General features: G+C 40.5%; 1 pseudogene; it reads right to left on the bottom strand.

Moving 5' to 3' along the window:
• Window positions 1-23103: 23103 nt before the first annotated feature.
• Window positions 23104-23536, bottom strand: LOC101554966 (peroxiredoxin-5, mitochondrial-like; annotated as a pseudogene).
• Window positions 23537-24753: the final 1217 nt, after the last annotated feature.

Here is a 24753-nt window from a genome sequence, read left to right on the forward strand (position 1 = left end):
TGAGACAATTTAGGGCTGATAATGTTTTTTTTTTCTCAGATTTATGGTCTATCTATATAGGTAGAGAGTCCTGTATTATTTTTGTTTTGTTTCATTTTGGGGACATGTCTGACAATGTTTAGATATTATTCCTTGCTCTACACTCAGAAATCACTCCTGACAGTGCTTGGATGGGATGATGGGGATTAAACTTGGGTAAGCCACTTGCAAGGCAGGTGACCTACCCTCTAATATAACTCTGTGCTCAATCCTACACTGTTTCAATTTTATTTTTATGCTTCAATATGGAATCACCCTTCTCATAACTGCATTCCAAGAAAAATCACATGAAAGGCATATTGACCTTACCTATGCCCCCAAAGTTCTTTTTAGTATACCTAAATGAAACTTTGGTAGAAGTGGTCAAATATAGGGGCATATGAATACATTTTAGGACTAATACATGTTTACCTCTGTGGTGTCGGTGTCCTTGTCAATACAAACTTGGCCATGAGCATTGATTCGTTTGAATGCCTAAAAACCCGAATCAGATGCTTACGTTTGAATAGATGTGACTAGTTGCTGGCAGTTTCTATCTATATCATCTATGCACCAATATCCAATTACAAGGTAGAAGAAATTGAGAAGTTCTACATGGAGCTGGAGAAGTTCTATAAAGAAGACCACACCTTCTACAAGGTCATTGTCGGTGAAGGCCACCCAAAGAACTCCAGACTCTGACTCATGGCTTAGAATGGAATGAACAGGATGAAAGACTGCCTGAGTTCATCATGTTGACCAAGACCATCCATGGTAACTCGCAGTTCCAGAAGACTGAATCTAAACGTTGGACATGAGAGTCTCCCAGTGGTCAGTTCCATAAAGAAATTGACCATATCATATTCAATAGATGGTTTTGCCTGACTGATATCATTGTTGTTCCAAAATTCCAAATGGGATCAGACCACCGTTTCCTTCCTGTGAAATTCTACTTCACGGAGGAAGGAGAAAGAGCTGCAAAGTTTAAGAAGAGAACTCCCAGAATGACCACCAACTGGGAGCTCTTTGCAATAGTTTGCAGTTATATGAGAAGATGGCGTCGTTGACAACATCAAAGAAGAATATGATCAACTGCTTCAGCACCTCCATGATTGTGCGAGGAATGCAGAGAGAGAGAGAAAGCCAAAAAAAGTTGCCAGTCTTTGGAAACTCTCGAGCTCATTCACCAACGTGGTCTGTCACCTTAAACCTCAGGCAATCACAAGCTAACATCCGAGCTCACAAAGCTGTGCAGAAAAGCGATAAAAGAAGACCTCAAAGAGAGAAAAGCAGCAGTGTTGGCCAATGCTGCAGAAGCCGGGAAAAATATTCGCAACACCTGCCTGTTCTTTGCCAGTTATAAGACAAAGATGACTGAGATGACTGCCCTCTGATATCCTGATGGATCTATCACATCTTCCAGAAGGGCAATGGAAAAGGTTATCCACAACTTCTACTTGGATCTCTTTGATAGCCACATCCACCTGCCCACATTCCAAATTCTGCAGGATGGATATGTCATTCCCAGTGTTCTCCCTTCTGGAGTCTGACATGCCATTTAGTCGGTAAAGAAGCATACAGCACCCGGTCCAGACAAGGTCAGACCCAAGCACCTGAAGAATCTGCTGCCAGTACTCGTCAATACACTGGCTTGGCCCTTACATGCTACCTGTCTGAATGCAAGGTTCTATCCCAATGGAAAACCAGCAGGACCATTCTGTTGTACAAGAAGGGAGACATTCATGACATTGGCAACTGTCGCCCGATCTGCCTGTTGTCCATTGTCTACAAGTTATTCACTCGAGTCATCCTGATTGGCAGAACACTAGACAAAGGACAACCATGTGAGCAAGACAGGTACCAAAAAGGATTCAGCATAATCGACCATATCCACACGGTACCCAAGCTCATTGAGGTTTTGCGAGAGTTCAAGATACCGCTCTGTCTAACGTTCATTGATTTAAAGAAGGCCTTTGATTCTATTGAGACTGAAGCAGTCATCAAAGCCCTAGCCAAATAGGGCTTTCAAACTCAGTACATCAGGATCCTCCGCAAGCTGTAGTATGGATTCATCACCAGGACCTCACCATTCTACAAAAATGTGATCATTGATGTACTTGGTGGCACGGGAAGGAGGAAAAAATAAGTGTTTTGAACTTGAAACAGCAGGATGCTTGGGCAGTCTCAGGCCGGGGCCGATACTGGCTTGTGCTCCGCTGAGATTCGACCTGGGTGGCCATGCTTTTGCACGGCCACTTTGCTGCTGAACGACCAAGATCCAGAGGCCAGCTACATTACTTCTGGTCCCAGCAAGTGCTTGCAGCCATGTCTCTAGACTGTGAACTAAGCCTTTGCTCCATGCTGCCTCAGGAAGGGAAATAATGCAATTTCCAACACGAATCTCCCTGGACTTAATTACTAAAATACAGAAATCCTAAACCTAAGACTTCATATCTCTTCATTCTCATCAATGGAAAACTAATTATCCAATGCTTCCTTGTCAGTAAGGTCGTAGTTTTGGGGGGTAAACTCCAACAAGAATAGTGAACTCTGTGTTGAAACTCCAACAACAATAGTGAGTTTTGTGTTGAAATATGGAATGTAATCAAGGTAAAGAGAAAATGAAGTGAAATTTATCAGTTATGCAGGCAGAGGTGGGGGGTTGGGGGGTGGGGGCTGGGAGGTATACTGGGGTTTTTTTGGTGGTGGAATATGGGCACTGGTGAAAGGACGGGTGTTTGAGCATTGTATAACTGAGACATAAGCCTGAAAACTTTGTAACTTTCCACATGGTGATTCAATAAAATAAATTTAAAAAAAAGGTGATCATTGATGTAAAGAGATGTGTTGGACAGGGAGACACTATTTCACTGAAACTCTTTAGTACCACCGTCAAGAACATCATGCGACAACTGGAATGGGAAGGAATGGGAGTGAAGATAGATCGTCGGCAACTATACCACTTACACTTTGCTGATGACATCGTTCTAATAACACCAAATATCAGCCAAGTGGCATGAATGCTGGCTGACTTCGACCATGGGTGTGGAAAGGTCAGACTGCAGGTGAATCTCACAAAGACAATGTTTATGAGAAACATATTATTTCCTGATGTTCGATTTGCCCTCAACAGAATGAACATCTCGAATGCAGCAGTTATGTGTACGTAGGTCAAGAACTCAACATAACAAATGTCCTGGCACCTGAACTGTGCAAGAGGAAGAGAGCAGTGTGGAACACCTTCAAGAACATCAAAGAAGTGGTTAAGAGGACAAAGAACCTCTGACTCTGGGCACATCTTTTTGACTCCATCTTTTTTCCTGCACTATCATATGTCTCAGAGACCTGGGCCCTTGGAAAACAGGATGAGAATGCTATTTGGGTATCCCAAAGAGGAATTGAAAGAGCTATGCTTGGAGTTACATGTTTCACTCAAGTGAGACAAGGAATCCAGAGTTCCGACCTCTATCAACGATCAAGAATCAGGGATGCTGTCTCGTTTGCCAAGGCATCAAAAATCTGATGGGCCAGACACATAATGCAACTTAGAGACGACTGTTGGACTAGGGCTGTTACCAACTGGATTCCATGGGACGTCAAAAGACTACATGGCCACCCACCTACGAGATGGTCAGACTTCTTTGGCAATACCCTGAATGAATGGTTTGAGGCTCTTCGTGTTCCTGGAGTGAACAGATGTCATTGGGCTACACTAGCACGCAAAAGGAATGAATGGAGATGTTACTGGCGCCCGCTCGAACAAATCGATGAACAACGGAGAACAAATGATACAAGTGATACATGTTTACCTCAGTTTTTTTGAGCTTGAGGTGCTTCCTGTTATTCAAGAAGAGGTTTCAAGGAGTGTTAGATATATTGGTCTGGAGCTATTCTCTTGTCCTCTTCTTCCTATTGAGGAGAAAGAGATGATTTAATGATAAAATATGAATGTAGAAATTAAGACAGGCAATTTGCTAAAAGAAAAAGGAAAGAATAAAATCTCTAAGAAAGAAATTTGGTCATTTAAAGAATCAATTATTGAATTACTAGAGGGCATTAGGGCACTAGGGCACCAGGGATTTAACAACTACTGAATTGAGAGGGAGGAGTAAATGACTAAAGGGGACTTTTAAATAAAGATAGCAGTATCTTTTAATAAAAACACTAGTGAAACTTGAAAACAGCAGGGAATGGAATTGCTAACCTTGTATCCATCCATGCTCCTTTTTTTTATTCTGTAGCATAGCATTTGCTTTTAATAAAATGGGTACTCTGAACCATATCAGAAACTGTACTGTATCAGTAATAAAGATGGTAATAATCTTGTTTCATGGGTCAAATTACATTCCTCCTCATCATTCTTCCCCTAAAAGCAGATAATGAAAGCAAATATGGTGCCATTTCATATGATATTATCAGCAGTGAGCTCACAACCAAAATACTAGATCTGAGAGAAATCAGTGTTGAAGCGTGAAGACTCCTGGGAGTTCAATTCAGGCACAGGCGTGAGAAGTCCTTAAACCTCAGGTTGCTTAAGTCCTCTGAGACTATACTGAAGTTTATAAGACTACCTCACGAGATGAAGTGAATATTGGCATCACATTATTTAAAAATTTTACATGAATCATACAAATAATATAAAGAAAAATATAACATTAACCTGCTTCTTTACACAGTCACATTTGAATCCAGGTCCCCGCAAGCCATTTCTTCTCATCAAGTTGGCATTTAGAATTACATCTATCAACCAGGACAAATTGGGTCTAGGTTACAGGCACCTTGACTTTTATTTATCTCACACATAAAAAAATATGGAAGTAGAAGATCCAGTGATTGGCTTAGCAACACAAAGCCCATTTCTCTCATGTTGACAAGCCAACTCTAGTAACTCTAAGTTATCACAAGTCGTTCCTAAAATAAGAAGGGAAGGTTTTTTTAATTTTATTTTTTTTATTAAATCACCATGTGTAAAATTACAATGCTTTCAGACTTCAATCTCAGTTATACAATGCTGAAACACTGAAACAACCATCCCTTCACCAGTGCCCATATCCCACCACCAAAAAAAAAAAAAGTACACCTCCCATCCCGCCCCCCCCCCCGTAACTGATAAATTTCACTTCACTTTCTATTTACTTTGGTTACATTCAATATTTCAACACAAACCTCACTATTATTGTTAGGAGTACCCCACTAGAGTCAGACCTGTTGAGAAGGGATATAAGGTTGCGCAGCCGCTACCGCGGCCACGCGGTTTTGGATTTCTGTACGTTAGCAACTAAGTCCAGGGAGATTTCTTCCAGGTATTGGATCATTGCAAGCTTGTAAACCCCATCTGTGGTTGTCATAATATGGCGGTCACTATGCCCTTCACCCCCGGCAAGGAAGAGGCAAGAGAGAAATACCTTTCCCCTCCTGGGCGGGCATGGGGCTGTGGCTTAGTTCTCAGTCTGGAGACATTCTGCGAGGAGCTGCCCATGCCGAAAAATTTAGCTGGCGTCTCAAGAAGGGAAGGTATTTTTTTTAATTTTTATTTTATCACCATGTGGAAAGTTACAAAGTTCTCAGGTTTATGTCTCAGTTATACAATACTCAAACACCATCCCTTCACCAGTGCCCATATTACACCACCAAAATCCCCAGTATACCCCCTGCTCCTGCCCCCCACCCCCAACTGTATAACTGATGAATTTCACTTCATTTTCTCTTTACCTTGATTACGTTCCATATTTCAACACAAAACTCACTATTTTTGTTGGAGTTTCCCCCAAGAAAGACAGACCTACTAAGGAAGCATTTGATAATTAGTTTTCCATTAAAAGATTGTATGTTTTCAGTTTTTAGAAAATGTGTCAGTCCCGCATCCCGGAGCTGTGTTAGTTGCTGCTCAGTGTGGCCAGGGCTCAATCTGGAGAAGGTGTGGTGGCTGCACCTCCTACGTCTGGATCCCTGGTGTTGCTGGCCCGGTTTCGGGTCCAGAGCATTCTCCGGCCGCATTGCTCACCAGAACGCCTGGCTTCTTCTCTGTTGAATATGGCAAGATGGCCAAGAAGGGAAGGTTTTTTAAAGAGAAACTTTCTGCTCTAGTGCTCTGGTTATTCTCTTATAAATAACTCTGGTGAACTTTGCTATCTCAAGGGCAGAAAATAAATTCAGGTCCTCTGCTAAAGATTATCAGCAGAAGAAAGTGAAATAGTCATTCATTACTTGCACTAAGTTTGGCTCATTTTTAGAGGCAGGATGGGAACTCAGCTGCAAGATTGTGGTCAAATCAGGCTACTTTCTATTAACAGTACGGTGGAAGATAAAATTGTTTCTATAAAATAAGTGACTGGTGGAATTTGACACCAAGGTATTGTTCATGAATCTTCTCAAGTTAGAATTTAAGAGAAGACTGTTTTCTGCTTCTTATTCCATCTGGATGAGAAAACTCACTGAGGCATTTTCCAAGATTGGAGTCACCCTGTCTTAAAGTGGATTACCTTCTGAAGTTGATCTGTGTGGCATGTAATCAAATTGAAGAAGTTTCTCTTGGAGGATTAGAGACTATTTGCTCTGATAAAGAAAGTGATTCACTCTCAGAACAGCAGACAGTACAGGGTGAATTAATTACTGAAGTGAGTAAGAGAAGCACAATTTTGTAAGGGAATTTTGGGAAACACTAGAAAGCACATGTCTCTGAATTATTTTATTTGCAAGGTGATGGATCTGAGCTATTTATCCTCCGGGTTCCATTGGCCATTGGTTGATTACTAATTTCCTAATATTCCTGACCTACCTATGTAGCTATAATAGCCTTCTTTGGTTATAGAAAAATGTGTAGAACCAGAACTGTAGGTAATCATTGGCAGAAGTCACTCAAGTACAAAGAGATGGCTAAGTCTAGAGATATGGGGGAGTATTGGAAGAATTTTCCTCCCACCCTACTTGTAATGTTCATAAGATCCTTCCCTTATACACAGTGAAATGCTTTAGTGTACTATTTCTAACTTAGATCTATAACTTCATCAGCGTTCACCAGAAACTGTGTTCCTCAAAGTTAAAGGAAGGACCAAACCAAATATTTCCTTTTCTTGTATTATTTATTGATACATCATCATTCACAGAACTTGTATCTCACATGCATTTAAATAGTGTCACGCTAAGGATTAGAGTAACTCTTTTTTTCCCTGCCACAACATTTGGGTCTGTAGTTATATGACCATGACAGATTTATATAAGTAATGTTGAACAGGCATCCTGAGAAAACCTTACTTCAATTTTTTTAGTTTTTTTGAAAACCTTACTTTTGATGTAATTATTTTTTCTCTTCCTGCTTCCCTTTATCCTCCCTAGATCATTTTTGCCAAAGTGAGTTTCCATATGTTTCATCTAAATTAGTCACATTCAGAAAAATCATTCAAATTATCTGTGGGCACAGATACTTTTCTTTCGTTTGTGACTTGAAGGTGGGTGGTGAGAAAGAGTGAAAATGACAGTGGGCTCCTCTCCAAATCCCAACTGCTTTGACTTGTTCTGATGCTCTAAGCTCTCTCTATCTCCAATTTTACTTCATACCAGAGGGAAATAGTCAAGTAAATTGCAAGGATTATTCAATTTCAGGCCACTTTAAGTACCCTTAAAGGGAAACTGCACTCATGACTTCTCAAGGGATAGGTGATGCATCTTGCTATGGGTAAAGTGCCTGTTGAGAGGTTTTAAATCACATTTGTAGCTTAGGAGACTAATATTGAAGTCAGCTGTCTTCCTAAAAAGTGAAGCCATCTGTGTCACTCATGTACATAGCATTAAAGAGTGTGTGGAACAGAAGTTACTTGTTTTAAAAATCATTCAAGGAGTGTCTTTCAAGGTATATTCTTACCATCTCCCTATACCATATTATACTGGTCATCCTGAAGTACACACAAATCCAATAAGGCAATGGGTTTAATATATGCTTATAAAGAGATCTTTTCTGTTAACAGAATTTACTGCTGTATTGAATTTTTACCTCTTTCACCAAAGATTACCTTTATGAGTAAATATTTATGGAGCACTCAAATCTAACTTATCTAGGCTTATTTTTACTTTTTGGAGAAAGGGGATTTATTCTTGACTTCCTTTTTCTATTGCTGAGGTTTTCAGATGAATGGCATTTCGTCAAGTGTTTTGTAGATTTGACTGCTAAGAAATTTAGTGTAATATATCTATAGTCTCTTGGAAGACAGTTCATTCTACACACCCTTATTGAATACAATTTTGTACTTGGTGCTGGGATGGTAAACTAACCAGCCTTTCTGGGATCTCTCACAATTGCTAATCTCTCATCTAGTCTACCCACAGTGTACTCTAACTGATATTTGGCTTTTTTCTAGGTAAAGGACAGGAATAGCAAAGATAGGAAAGAGAAAAAAGAGGAATAAAGGAAAGAAGGAAGGAGGGTGGGAGAAAAAAGAGTTTAAAAACTGTCAGATGCTCTAATCAGAAATCATGTCTGTGATAGGAACAGAGGTGAGGTGGGGGTAGGATGGCCTTCTTGCCTTTTGCCTGTGATGGGAACAGAGGTGAGATGGGGGCAGGATAGCCTTCTTGCCTTTTGCATTTGTGAACATAACTCAGTTGGGCACATTTTACATTGTGGGCAGTGTGACGCACCAGACACCCCACCCCAACCTACCTTTTTAAATGTTTCTAAGATATTGAATCTACAGTCTTTTCACGCAGATGAGACAGCTTGTGTCCAACTCAAGCTGTTCTCTTTCTGCTTCAATGGCCACTTTGATTTGAATGAAAATGTGTGAGTTCTTTTTTTTAATCTCTGGTTGGGATTTCCACTGTGGTTACCCAGGGAGTTCCTATTATTTTGCCTTATTTTATGGGTTCAGAAAGCTTATTGTGATCAGGATAGAATTGAGAAGCTGGAATCTGTGTGTCTCCTCAGATGGACATTAATCTAAGTTATGTATTTCAATACTTATTTCTAAAACCTCTTCAAATGAGTTATAATAAACAAAAATAAGAAATTATAACAATGAGACTCATACAGAAGATAAAAAGTAAAATAGAGAAATAAATAAAATATGAACTTATGCTACCAATATATATTATAGATTAGTAATGGTGTTAGTAATGTGTTCTTGGTAATCATTCATAATCAGGGAAATGAATATCAAAACTACAGTGAGATATCATCTCAGACCAGTGAGACTGGCACACATCACAAAGAATTAAAACAATTGGTGTGGGGAAAAGGGACCCTCATTCATTTGTGGTGGGACTGTCAGAAGATCTAGACTAGAAATTTGCACTTCTATATTCCCCAGCAATGCGCCACTGTAGGTCCTGAACATCTATCCCAAGGGACCCAAAATATAGTCAGAAAAGACATTTTCAATCCTACTCAATTGAAGAGATACTCTATTTCTCATAGAGAAATATATATATATACATATGTATATGTATGTATATATATACATATATATATATATATATCTAAGAGAGCCCAGCAAGCTACCGAGAGTATCCCACCTGCACGGACAGAGCCTGGCAAGCTACCTGTGGCAGATTTGATATGCCAAAAATAGTAACGATAAAAGGTCTCATTCCCCTGACCCTAAAAAAGCCTCCAATCATTGGGAAAGATGAGTAAGGAGAGGCTGCTAAAGTCTCAGTGTTGTGAGGAATAGAGATGTTACTGCTGCCTACTTAAGAAAATATACCAACGGGATGACAGTGATACAGTGATTCCATTGAAGCACTATTTACAAATTGAAAAAAAATCTTCAAGTAACTCAAATATTGAAGAAAATGACTGGATAAAGAAACTATAGTATATATATACACAACGGAATACAACTCAGCTGTAAGAAAAGACAAAAATGTTTCAATTTGTTTCTATCTGGATGAATCTGGAGAGCATCAGCTGAGTGAAGTTAGAGAGAGAGGTCTCTCATGTATGCGATGTGAAGAAACATAGTGGGGAATGATAAATTCCCATTGCTAATAGAAATTGAGAGCTTGTCTTTAGCAGGAAGCTTACCTACTGATGAGAGCCGGGTGGGAGTAGGATGGGGAATTTAAGGACATAGGGACAATATCGGAGGAAAGTGACATTCTGGTGGAAGATGTAGTGTTATTTTATCTATGACATTTCCTTATTAACCTTGTAAGCCACAGTGCCTAAAATTTAAAAAAATGTAGTGAGAATCTAAACTTCAATAATCTGATGATAATGGGATAAATATGAATTCACAAGGAGGTGAATTTTCTCCTTGGATCACTGTTCACTTTCTTTGAAAGTTGGTTTTGTTCTGTTTTGGTGGTGTTGGAATCTAACCCAGAGCCTCAGAGATACAATCAAGCACACCTCCAGCCCAGATCAGTAGTGCTTAACTACAATTTACTACAGGGATCTTTGTTATTGACAAGCATTTTCAAATAGCACTATTTTGTGGGGCTTTGGGTCACACCTGACTGTGCTCAGGATTGACGTATGACTCTTTGCCCAAAGATAATTCCTGGTGGGATATAGGGGACCATATATGATGTCATGAATTAAACCCAGTCAATGCAGGAAAGGCAGCGACTCTGTGGCCCCAAACACTTTTTATGATATTTTTCAAGCTGTAGAAATATTCCTAATGTTTATTTCTTATAGTTAGAAAAGAAGTTCATTGGTTTATAGTGGGGATGCATTTTAGATTTTCCGTTTTAGTTTATGTAAGCTGTATCTTATCTATACTAGGTAAAAAAGACCTTTTTTGATAGGAAAACAGCCAATACCCAACTTTGTCTTATTCCATTCTGGTATATATCTTGGGATCTTAAAGGTTTTCATTGCAGGCTATCCCCAAAATACTCTTACATGATAACATGGTTTTGGTCATATGGTACATCCTTAAACCAGAGATTGCCTAAGTTTTTTTTAAAGATTGGTTCTTTTCATAATTTTTTAAATTTAAAACTTTTTGGTTTTATTGAAATATAACTGACATATAGCATTGTATAGAATTGTCAACTATAGTCATTATGCTGAATTTATTTATTGTAGAACTGAAAATTTTGACCATTTCAGAAAAATCCATTCAACTTTTCTAGTCATTGGCCCTCAGCAATCCTACTCTACTCTTTCCACTGACTGTAGCCCCCACGTGGTACCCCAAAACTCAGAGGGAAGTTGTACTTGCCTAAAAGGAGTATTTGGGAAACCTCACCCTCAGTTTACAAAGGAGTTCAAGCACTATCATAAAGAAAAATTAGTTATGGGAGAATATGCCCTCCGAACTCCCTGTCCTGGCTGCACTCATATGAGGCTCAAAACGTACCAATAAAAGTAAACCCAAGTAGAACAAAACCAAGACATTATAATAAAAATTACAAGATCCAAGCTAGACTTCCTTAAGTAGCAATAGAGAAACAAGTTCTCATAAAACAAAAAATGTCCATAGCATTTTGGGGCCAAAACAGTACAGGGGTTAAGGCACATGCCTTACATGCTGCCAAACCCAGCTGAATCTCTAGTACCAGTATGGTTTTCTGACCACCACCAGGAGTGATGCCTGAGCACAGAGATATGAGTAGCCTTGAGGGCTGGGTATGGCACCTCTGCCTCCCCAAAAACAAAAACATAACAAGTTTTGTGAAAAGCACAAGTTTCTGAAATGAAACTATTCAAACATGAGGAGACTGGAATGATAGATGCATATGCAGAAATGAATGAGACAAACCACAGCCAAGAATTTGCTACCCTGCTAATCATCATTCATATTTGCAGATGTAATAAAAATATTCTCAGATGAACAATATCTGGCGGCATTTGTTGCATATAAACCAGTTTTTCTGGTTTAGTTAGAGGACTACTATAAAAAGCAAAGGACAAGGGGCAAAAGAAACCAAAATCCTGGGCTGGGAATGTGGCTCTGAAGTAGAGACATTTTTTTCTAACAGTTGCCTTGCTTATGTGAGACCCTAGATTTTATTTCAGGAAGATTTAAGTCACAACCAAGAAATAGTACTCATAATAAATGGCAATAAACTCCTTAATATTAATAATTTCAACCTATATGAAACATACATATATGTGTGCACATATAAAGAATATATTCTATCATTAGCCTATATGATTTTTATCATTAATATTACAGTCACATGTATATATTTATCATCATCGTCATCATCATCATCATCATCATCATCATCCCGTTGATCGTCGAATTTCTTGAGCGATCTCAGTGACGTCTCCATTTGTCCTAGCCCTGAGATTTTAGAAGCCTCTCTTTACTCATCCTTTCCAATGGTGCCGCATTGGAGGCTCTTTCAGGGTCAGGGAAATGAGACCGTCATTGTTACTGGTTTTGGCATATGAATACATCACGGGGAGTTTGCGAGGCTCTCTCATGGGGGCAGGAAACTCTCAGTAGCTTGCCAGGTTCTCCTAGAGGGAGAACTAGGCTATAAGATGTTGCTCGGCCGCTTCCAGGAGCTTGGTCTTATAGTCTCTGGATGTTGGCTGTTAGTGGGATTACACGGTGCCAGGGACAGTTTCTGGGTGTGACTACCTAGCTACTGGAAAATGGAGAATCTGGGTGGAAGAGGTCTAGTCCCAATCTGAGCAGGCTTGGAGGTCTCAGCCCTGGGTCCCACACACCTGGGTTCCTCTGCCGGTTCCTTTATGCATGAGGCTCGTCCTAATGTGTGGAGAGGGGCCTTGAGCATGGCTATGGCTAAGCTCCAGAGGTCTTCGGCCATAGGGGTTCTGCTCAGGTTGGGGAGGGAAACTGAAACCCACCCCCTCCGAGGGGCCCCGCTGAAGACAGCAAGGCGTGGGGGCAAGAGACTCTCTTTTTATATGTTCTACGATATGTAATGATAAAAATTATTTATTTGTATATTTTATGAGGGGACTTCGCGCCAGACTGTTTTCGCTTGGGGTGCCCCAGAGCCAACAGCCAACCTCCACTATCCAACTGCCGCCATTCTCCAGGCCTCTTTTTGGCTGCATGACACATTATAAGACACTTCCTACCCACTTTCCATAATTACCTCCATGACATTGAAGCTAAAGGCATTTTTTAAGGATGAAACCCCACTCACCAAGCATGTGGAAACAAATATAAATAAATAGGATTTCATTAAACTAAGAAGCTTCTGCACTTAAAAAAGAAACAGTGACCAAAATACAGAGAGAGCCCCTGGAATGGGAAAAATTATTTACCCAATACCCATCAGGTAAGGGGTTAATATTCAGGATATACAAGTCACTGGTAGAACTACACAAGAAAAAGTATATCCAATCCCATCAAAAAATGGAGAGGAGAAATGAACAGAAACTTCCTCAAAAAAAGAAATACAAACAGCCAAAAGGCAAATGAAAAAAAATGCTCTACATCACTAATCACCAGGGAGATGCAAATCAAAACAACAATAAAATATCATCTCATGCCACAGAGACAGGCACACAACAACAACAACAAAAAAAAACAAGAACAATCAGTGCTGGTGCAGATGTGGGGAGAAAGAGACTTTCAATCAGAGTTTAAAATCACCTTTTGATTCACCCTCAAAGGATTTTTAACTGAGAGAATTGGTGGTCTTTTAGTGATTTTATCTGACACTAAAATTCTCTATTTTTTTAAAAAAATTTATTTTATTGAATCACCATGTGGAAAATTACAATGCTTTCAGGCTTAAGTCTCAGTTCTACAGTGCTGAAACAACCATCCCTTCACCAGTGCGCATATTTCACCACCAAAAAACCCCCAGTATACCTCCCATCCCCCCACCCCCCCACCGCTGCCTGTGTAACTGATAAAATTCACTTTACTTTCTCTTTAGTTTGGTTACATTCAATATTTCAACAAAAAACTCACTATTACTGTTAGGAGTTCCCCACTAGAGTCAGACCTGCTGTTAAGAGACATAAGGTTTTGAATTTCTGTATTTTAGCAACTAAGTCCAGGGAAATTTCTTCCAGAAATTGGATCATTGCAAGCTTGTATCTCTCATTAGTGGTCCTCATAATGTGGCAGCTGCCATGCCCTTCCCACCCACCCCCTTCAGGCAAGGAAAAGGAGACAGAGAGAGAGAGCGAGCGAGCGAGAGAGAGAGAGAGAGAGAGAGAGAGAGAGAGAGAGAGAGAGAGAGAGAGAGAGAGAGAGAGAGAGAGAGAGAGAGAGAGAGAGAGAGAGAAACCTTTTCCCTCCTGGGCAGGCATGGGGCCACAGCTTAGTTCTCAGTCTGGGGACACTTCTGTAAGGAGCTGATGGTACCAAAAGTAGTTTAGCTGGCTTCTGGAATCATGCTCGTGCAGCTGCGGTGAGGCTGCACAGACGAGGCCGCTGGGATCACATCTAGGCGAAGAGCAAAAAAATTCTCTATATTTTGAGCAAATTGTGGGCTTTAAAAAATTATTTTGTTTTCTGCTAAGAATGTGGCACTGTTTCCAGTTAGCGCATTTGTAATTTGGATTCTGGGGTTTCAACCGCTTGGGAGATAACTAAATTTTGGAGAGACATTCAGAATTAGGTATTATTCATTTTAGCAGATCCACAACTAATTTGGTAGTCTTCAATAATTGACTAAAATATTTTTCCTATTAGAGTATTTGATTTCTAAATTTAGCCTGGTGCAATGACATGACAAATGAGTAATACTATATGTCCCAAGTTCAAACACTGACAGTTTGAAAAAAGCAACACATAATGTTTGATTCATAGCCATTTACTAATGTGGCAGACATAAAGCCCAGATGTCAAATGTCAAGTATAATTTCAAGACAGAAAAGCACTAAAGCAGCAGAACACTTTACTTGGTAGGTGATACTTTCTTGGACAGTAGAAACACAGGAAGGAAATTATATTAGGGAAGAAAACTCATGAAAAAAAATTAATGGCCCTCAGAACATTGGAAAGTAATAATATTCAGATCATGAAGAATGTCAAGACTTTTCAACTTAAAATAGCCTTCCTACTGATGCTCAGTTACTGGAAGACTCCCAAAAGCCAGCGAGAAAAATGATATACAACTATTAAAAAAGCAAATTTCCTAGATTCATGAAACAGTACAAATACAGTAAAATTATTTTAGAAAAAGTATTGAGACAGATGAAATGAGAATTAGTGTGGCACTTGAGTCTGTACCCCATTTTCCTCCTTAGCTATTTTAGTTGGTCTTGAACAAAATTATACTTTCTGATATTTTTACTTGTGAAGTTTAATTTTTATTAAGGTTTAAGGTAGTCTTGCATCTTTAAAACCATGCACCCAACAAAGACCCAGTATTAATCTGAAGACATTAAATTGGGTAGAGTTTCTTTTGAAATCCAACATTAGGAAATTAGAAAAGAATTCATAACCAAAGAAAGAGCTGCTTTATTCCTAATTCAAATGCCACACCTCCGCAAGAGCAGAGCATAGTGTGCAGGAAAAGGAGGATGAATAAAGGGGAGAGTTAGTCCACTAGAAATCTGCATTCGGCTACATTACTCATTCATTCTTATCTATTTTTTGCTCAAAATGGCATTACTTTGAGTCAAAGGGGGCAGTGTGATCCCAATCCCAGGTGTGTGATTTCTCCAAAGAGATTTCTCCAGTATAGGGGAAAAAAATCTCCCCCGGGTCTGGGTGAATACACTCAACAGTGATATATCTGATTCTCTTACACTCATTTACTATAATTGAATCAGAACTTCAAAATCCTTGAACTCTGTCTTCCATTTAACCCAAGATCTTATTGGCAAGCAGGATGCTTTTTAGAAAGAGGACCAGGATGCTTTTAGTGACAATGAGTTCAAAACTGAAAGACCTGCACATAACAGTCCTGAGGCCTTCAAAAGTCACTGGAGTGCTGGGAGCTCACCAGCACATTTTTGAATTATTAATACATGTTTAACAATTAAAGAAAAACATATTGATAGGCTATCAAGGCAATTAATTATTTAGTTTTACAAAGTAAAGTGTAGAAAATAGAACAAGTACAATGGATATGAATCTTAGATAAAGTCTGGTGTACACAAAATATGTGTCATTAATTTTTACTTATCTAACATTAAATCACATATGACTAAAAGCCTCTATCCTATGGATCCAGTGCAAAATTTTTTTTTGTTCATTTTTTTGTTTTGGGTCCCATCTAGTGGTGCTCAGAGCTTACTCTTGGCTCTGCTCAAGGATCACTCCAAGCAGGGTGGGGATCAAATCATGTCAGACAGTTGCAGGGCAAAGGCCCTGCACCCTGTGCTTTCTCTCCAGCCCTGTAGAGCAGAATAGAATCTCAGATGTTAATAGAATTATTATAGAAATTCTTATGGAGAAAGATTATTTTAGTGATGTTCTGGATTCAAGCTTACACAAGTTGGTACAATTCCAAGGCTTCTTCTAATTCTTAGATGTGGTTGGAGGCAGAAAAAACTTCAGCTTCACAGTGATACTCCTTTTTAGCTCACTGTCAGAGCATGAGTGTGCTGGATATCAGAGGAAACTTTAGGGGGCCATTCACAACTGTGGCAAAGGGATAGTTTCTTCCTTGTGTTTCTTGTAACATAGGCAGCCGCAGAAGCAAAAATATTAACGTCTCTTTCAATCCCTTCAGAAACTCTCTAAAATATTATCACCTCTGAACTGTCAACCGCAGACTCTTCAAGAACCTAGACTTTTACAAAATGAAGAGCGTGTCTTCTCAAAGCTTATTTTTTGTACCCAGAAAATATAAAATTTTCTTTTATTCATGAAGCTTAAAAGTCCAGAGCTACATGAAAATACTGGAGAGAGCTAGCTGTGCCAAAGATAGTGCAGTGACAGCCCAGATTAACAAATCACTAAGTCATTCCACCCTAACTTGATCCACCCACTCCCATTGGTTTCCCAAGTCATAGAATCTTTAGGATCCTTCTGCTTATATATTCACGAATCTTTACTGAATTATTTACCCACACAAAGTTGGCCAACTGCAAAAATATTTCTCTATATTTTTTAAGAGCTAAGCTTGGAAACTCAGGTATAAAGCAGCAGTTTTACTTTTCAAGATGAAGAAGCCATTCTATTTATTCTGCTGAGCATATATACATTTATCAATAGGATATTAGGACTAGGTATTAATAGGTATAATGAATTGACAAAAAAGAAGACTATATTTCAAGCTTTATTTATTTATTTATTTGACTTAGAAACCAAGATGAACTTTCTGTAGATAATTTTAGACTTTGTTTTGTGATCTATGCAGTCACTGCTTGCATTTTATTTAATTCGTGGATTCTGACTATGAACATTTAGGGCAATTATTGAAATATAAGTATTTATTGGTCTTACATTATCATTATTTCAGGTTATTTCCTGCTCTTTTTTTCTGTCACTGTCACTGTCATCCTGTTGCTCATTGATTTGCTCAAGCAGGCACCAGTAATGTCTCCATCGTGAGACTTCTTATTACCGTTTTTGGCATATCGAAATTGCCACGGGTAGCTTGCCAGGTTCTGCTATGTGGGCGAGATACTCTCGGTAGCTTACCTGGCTCTCCGAGAGGGGCAAAGGAATCGAACCCAGGTCGGCCGCGTGCAAGGCGAATGCCCTACTCGCTGCGCTATCGCTCCAGCCCTCTTTTTTTTTTTCTATTTTTACTAATTTAAAAAATATTTTTATTATTCTATTTTACACATCAGTACCATATGTCTGTCATATTTGTTGTTCCTAACCCATTTACCCACTTTTTTTCTGCCCTATCTTCTCCCTCCCCCCCTCCACACCACCCCTTCACTCTGTCATCTTATCCCTTTGTTGTTGCAGTGTGATGACTCAGTTACACACAGGGTTGTGAGGTCTTGCAGTTGGCTGTGGTGTTTGCACCATGTATAACTGGGCTCAGTGCCCATAAACTTCTTTGTGCTGCACACACACACACATACACACACACAAACACACGTTGACTCTAGAGTACTCCAGAGATGGCTTACTTTGTGACACTAGAGATTAAAATGGCAGTGCAACTTGAATTAGACTCAGAACATGAATGGTTCTGGGTTGGAAGTGGTTAGGGCACATGTGGCCAACATGGGTTTGATTATTTTTTTTTTCAATTTATTTATTCTTTTATTGAATCACCATGTGGAAAGTTACAAAGCTTTCAGGTTTAAGTCTCAGTCATATAATGCTCGAACACCCATCCCTTCACCAGTGCACATATTCCACCACCAAGAATCACAGTATACCTCCCCCCTACCCCCACCACCCCAGCCCCCACCCCACCTGTGTAACTGATAAATTTCACTTTACTTTCGCTTTGATTACATTCAATATTTCAACAAAAAACTAACTATTATTGTTTGGAGTTTCTTCCCCCTAAAGTCGGTTTGATTCTTTGCACCATATGGTTCTCTGAGCAATGCTAGGTATGATTCTGAAGATCCTCAGCACTGCTGGAAAGGCGAAGCTTTTCCTGATACCGCAGGACCAGGGAGCATCTCATCCTTGATCCTAGCTTTGACCCAATTTCTAGTTAATTGAGAATCAGCCTCTGGCACTCCTGAGCACTGTTCCCCTCCAAAGGAATGTAGAATGGTGCTGGCAATAGAACATTTGATTCCATTCCTATAAGTTGTGTAGGTGCTCTTCTGCTGAGTCACATCCACTGGGATATTTAAATTTTTTTCTCTTTCAGATTTTAGTTTAATGTTCTCTTGAGGATCATACTTATAGTTCTATATTGTGACCCATTTAGGTACATTACTATTACACTTATTTTAGCTGGTAACATATTTATTATTTTCTCTATCATCCCCAAACACACACTGCAAAATTTTGGTGGTTTGTTACTTCTAGGTGAACTCAAATTTGTTTATTGATTACAATTCTGTGATTTTCAATACTGTTATAATCCTTTCTCATGCACATACACCCAGCACCTCTCCCTACGAGCTTCCCACCCATGCCCCCAAACTCAGTTGTGTTAATCAGTTCTCCCACTGTGTTGTTGCCTTTAGCCCTCAGTCTTTAAGTTTTAAGTCTTAAACATATGGGAGATAATTCTGTATCTATCCCATTCCTTCTGATTGACTTCACTTGACATGATATTCTCTAGTTCCATACAAGCCACAGAAAACTATGGTTTTGTTCTTTCTTAAAGCTTCCTAGTATTCCACCGTGTATACATGTACACAACTATCATATCCATTTATCCATAGTTGGGCACTTGAGCTGTTTTCATATCTTGGCTATTGTAAGAAGTTCTGCAATGAACTGTGCATATAATAATTTAAATTAATGTTATATGTTCTGGGGATATTTAAAGAAATTGTATCACTGGGTCAAAAATAAGATATCTTTTCTTATTTTTTTTGAGAGAACTTAGTTCTTTTCGTAGAAGCTGAACCAGATGACATAATAACCCACAGTGGGTGAAGGGTCCTTTCTCATCCCAGTATGGGCTGTTTCCAGACTTTTTGATATGTGCCATTTTCACTAAAATGATGATATCTTAATGTGGTTTTGATTTTTGTTTTCTAATCTTGAGTGATGATGATCACTTTTCCATATGTATCCTGACCATTTACACACTTTTTTGGAAAAGTGTCAGCTCATCCCTCCTGTTCCGCTGCCCACACCCGCCCTTTGGATGGAGGTGGATGGAGCTATTAGATTTTTTGAGCTTCGTGAGAGTTTTTAGATATATTTTAAGCCTTTGTATGATATATCTTGAGAAAGTACGTTTCCTCACTCAGAAAAGTGTCCTTTTATTGCAGTTTGAATTTCTTCAGTGCAAAAACTTTTTAATTGGGTGTAGTCCTATTTATTTTTGTTGAATTTTGCCTCTGTGGTCATCTCACTAAAGACACCTCTGTGATCAATGTCCCGGAAATTTCTGATAATTTTTTCAGTATATTTTATAAATTCCAGTTTATGTTTGTGAATTGTATGAGGTGTTGTAAAAAAACTATGCACGCTGAAGGGTGTGTGCTCGCGGGCTCTCCAGGCGGCTCCGTCTCACCTCCCGCGTTCGGTGCTCTGGAGCCACTATGTATGGGCTGGATCAGGACGGCTATTGGCCAAGGACTGGTGAGGGAAGAATGAGGACCAATCTGGTTCCTGAGTAGTTACCATTTATTCAATCTTCCATCTCTCATCTCACGCACTCTTCCTTCCTAACTCCTCATTCCTCCATTGCTGCTCTCTGGATTCTCTTTCTCCTCTGGATTCTCCTTCTCCTTTACTCATCTCTCCCCCCTACTTGTCTCTCTTCACCTTGTCCTCTGGGCCATACCCAGTCTGGTAGCAAAATCAACATAAGAAAGCCCTTCCTGAGGGCCGACCAGGCTCATAAGGACACCACCTAGAGGTATTCCAAAGCCCTTCCTGACCTCCAGCAGGCAAAAAAACCTCTTAAGGTGTTTTTCTCTTTTCCCCAGTCAAAGAATTTATTAACATCTTAATACTAGTTATTTTTGTATAGAGACTGTAAGAAATACATTGAGGCTTGCAGGGCAGCTCTCCTTGCAACATCTTGCAGACTCAGACTACAATGCTCAGGCCAGATTAATCATTCCTAACCCTAGCAGGGTCCGAATCAAGTTATTACTTTTTGGATCATGACAGCATTTGTTCATGACCAAGCTCTTAACTTGTAGTTAAGCATTAGGCACTTTGGCCAGGCCCATCTCGATGCCAGGGTAGCACATAACTCACCACTTGCCCTGGGTCCGTCCCGTCCCTCATTGGGACCCTGTTTTTGGGGGTGTAGGAAATAAGGACAGCTGAGGCTTATGTCGAGAGAACAGATGCCCAGGAGGAAAATATCATGTAGAGTCAAATGACTCCCAGGTTACAAAAGCATGGCATTTGCTACAGTCTTCCTGTGCCCATACGAAAGGATATGGCTCTGAATAAACTACGCAAAGGACTCAAAGAAAAGAGAAAAACAATATTTACAAGTCAATAGCACACAAAGAAAGAAGTTACAAATAAACACAGAGGAAAGTTCCCAATAAACCTAAGCAGAGTCTCTTGCCTGCACGCCTGGCTGTCTTTCCCGGGGCCCCTCGGAGGGGATGGGCTCCAGCTTCCCTCCCCACCCCGAGCAGAGCTCCTGGTAGCCGAAGACCACCAGAACCTAGCTACAGCCATGCTCGAGGCCCCTCTCCACACGTTCGGATGGGCCTCATGCATGAAGGTACCTGCAGAGGAACCCAGGTGTGTGTAATCCCATCAATGGCCAACATCCAAAGACTTAAAAGTGAGCTCCCAGAAGCGCGTGGCCACACAATATCTTGTAGCCTACTTCTTTCTCTGGGAGAAACTGGCAAGCTTCTGAGAGTTTCCTGCCCACATGGGACAGCCTTGCAAAGCTTCCCATGGTGTATTGATATTCTAAATCCAGTAACAAGCTGGATCTCATTCCCCTGACCCTGAAAGAGCCTCCAGTGCGACATCATTGGGAGGGCCGAGTCAAGAAAGACTTCTAAGATCTCAGGGAAAGGACAAATGGAGATGTTACTGAGCCCGCTCGAGAAATGAGTGATTAATGGGATTTCGTGATCGTGATGGTGATTGTGAAACCTAAACTAACTGAGGCTATGTTATCCTACAAGGTATGATTTTAATTTCAGATATTTTACATAAGGTTACACAATTTTCCCAACACCAAATCTTGAAAAGATTTTCTTTGCTCCATTTTATATCCTTGATGTCTTTGCTGGAGATATAAATAAATTATAAATTTGGAAATTTAACTCAGGACTCTTAATTCTGCAGAGAATTCACCTGTGGGTTTATCTTTACTCCAATCTCTTGTACTTTTGAGTATTGTAGCTTGTAGTGTAGTTCAGAAATGGCAAAGGCAATATTCCTAATTTTCTTCTTTTTTTCCTTAGGTCTTCTTTATCTGTTTGGGAAGTATTATGTTTCCATACAAACTTTACTTGAGTTAGTTCAAGTTTTTGAAAAATGTCATTGGAACTTTAGTGGGTATTGCACTGAATCTGTATGATTTGGGTAGGAAAGTTTGAGAATGTTGATTCTTCTTATCCATGGAAAGAACACGACTTTCCATTTCCTGGTACCCTCTTCTATTTCTCTCAACAGTGATTTATAGTTTTCACTGCATAAGTTTTGGTTCCTAGAAATAGGATTTCTCTGGGCAGTATTAGAAAGGGAAAATATTTTTACGTTTTCTTTTTCTTACAGTACATTATTTGTGTTCAGGAATACCATGGATTTTATTATTTATTTATTTATTTACCTAATGCAGGTAATTTTTTTTTATTAATTCACCATGTGGAAAGTTACAAAGCGTTCAGGTTAAAATCTCAGTTATACAATGCTCAAACACCAGTGCACATATTCCACCACCAAGAATCACGATATACCTCCCCCCTTCCCCCCACCTCCCCAGCCCCCCACCCCGCATGTGTAACTGGTAAATTTCACTTTACTTTCACTTTACTTTGATTACATTCAATATTTAAACAAAAAAAATTCACTTTTATTGATTTGGAGTTTCTCCCCCCTCAAGTCAATCTGCTGAAAAGAAAGCATTTGGTAATTTGTTTTCCATTGCTGAGAATGAAGAGATATGAGGTCAGGAGGCTGCACTAGCAGCAGTTTAGTTTTGGATTTCTGTATTTTAGTATTTTAGTAACTAAGTCCAGAGAAATGTCTGCCAGGAATCGCAACATTGTAAGCTTGTACCTTTCAGCTACTTTATATTCCACATATGAGTGCCATCTTTCTATGTCTGTCTCTTTCTTTCTGACTCATTTCACTCAGCATGATACTTTCCATGTTGATCCACTTATATGCAAATTTCATGACTTCATGTTTTCTGACAGCTACGTAGTATTCCATTGTGTAAATATACCAGAGTTTCTTTAGCCAATCATCTGTTTTCTGGCACTCTGGTTTTTTCCATATTGTGGCTATTGTAAACAGAGCGGCAATGAGCATGGAAATGCAGATGTCATCTCTACTATACCTTTTTGCCTCTCCGGGATATATTCCCAGGAGTGGAATACCATGGATTTTAAATCTAATTCCTTATTGTATTGGTTCACTATTTAAAAGTGTGTGTGTGTGTGTGTGTGTGTGTGTAGTATTTAGTTTTTTCATGTTTTTATATTTTGTATTTTCATGTCATTTTCTGATAGTTATATTTGACTGACCACTTGAGTCGCTGATTCCCGAGAGTGGCACTAAGGTTCATCCAGCAGCAGCCCGTCTCCTTTTCAAAGGCGCCAGCGGGGTCAGCCAGGAGCCAAACCTTGCCCTCTGCCTTGTGGGCTCGGCCCCACTCCTCTGTCACATAGACATCGTTAATGCTCAAACAGATCACCAGCTGCACGCCCTTGGCCTTCAGCTTCTCAGCACCCTCCACATAGCTGGGCAGGTGGGTCTTGGAGCAGCCAGGGGGTAAAAGCTCTGGGGACCCCGAACAGCACCCCTTTCTTGTCCCTAAACAGCTTTGCCAGGTTCACCTTGTTTCCAGGCTCCTTCTCGAACATGACCACTGAGGGGACAGCGTTGCCCACCTTGATAGGGTCCATGGTGGCGACAGCGCGTTGGAAACCGTGGACCCTGCCGGGTGCTCACCGCCAGCTCCCTGCTGGCCCTGCTGACTCAGAGCACATGGCAACCATCTGCAGCAGTGACGGGAACAAGGAGCAGGTCGAGGCAGGCTGGCAGAATCTCCTACCTCCGCACCAGGCTTTCTTCACCAGGGTTCCTCGGACGGGGGTAGGTTGAGTTTCCCTCCCCACCCCAGGCAGAGCCCCGGCAGCCAAAAACCTCTGGAACCCAGCCAAAGCCATGCTTAAGGCCACTCTTCACATGCTCAGACAAGCCTCACCCATAAAGTAACCCACAGTTGGACGAGCCTCACACATGAAGGAACTGACAGAGGAATCCAGACATGTGGAACCCAAGGCTGAGATCTCCAAGCCTGCTTGGATTGGGACTGGGCCTCCTTCCCCCAGGCCCCTAATTTTCCAGTAGCTTGGCAGCCACACCCAGAAACTGCCCCCAGTGCAATGTAATCTTATCATTGGCCAAGATCCAGAGACTATAGAACAGAGCTCCCAGAAGAGAATGATGCATAATTTCCTACCTCCACACCAGATTTTCTTCACTGGGGCCCCTTGGAGGGGGGTGGGTTGAGTCTCCCTTCCCACCCCAAGCAGAGACTTGGCAGCCAAAGACCTCTGGAACCTAGCCACAGGCATGCTTGAGGCTACTCTCCACACATTCAGATGAGCCTCAGGCATGAAGGAACCGGCAGAGAAACCTAGGTATGCGGGACCTGGGGCTGAGATCTCTAAGCCTGCTCGGATCGGGACTGAATTGGGACTCCACCCAGATCCCCCTATTTTCCAGGAGCTTGGCAGTCACACCCAGAAACTGCCCCCAGCACCATGTAATCCCATCAACGGCCAAGATCCAGAGACTATGTAAAACAAAGCTCTGGAAGCTTCTGCTGCTTTGTGGCCACAGGACCTCTTATAGTCTAGCCAACTGATGTGCCTAAAGCAGTATACATGTGTTTGGCTTTAATATACTTGCTTGTATTCTCTGATATAGATTCTCCATCCCTCTCAGAGAGTCTGGCAAGCTACCAAGAGTATCCCACCCACACAGAAGAGCCTGGCAAGCTCCCTGTGGTGTATTCGTTGTGCCAAATACATTAACAATAACAGGTCTCATCCCCTTGACCCTGAAAGAGCTTTCAATCATTGGGAAAGACGAGTAAAGAGAGGCTGCAAAAATCTCAGGACTGGGACATATG

The sequence above is a fragment of the Sorex araneus genome, chromosome 1 (assembly GCF_027595985.1).
Source record: "Sorex araneus isolate mSorAra2 chromosome 1, mSorAra2.pri, whole genome shotgun sequence".
Taxonomy (NCBI): Eukaryota; Metazoa; Chordata; class Mammalia; order Eulipotyphla; family Soricidae; genus Sorex; species Sorex araneus.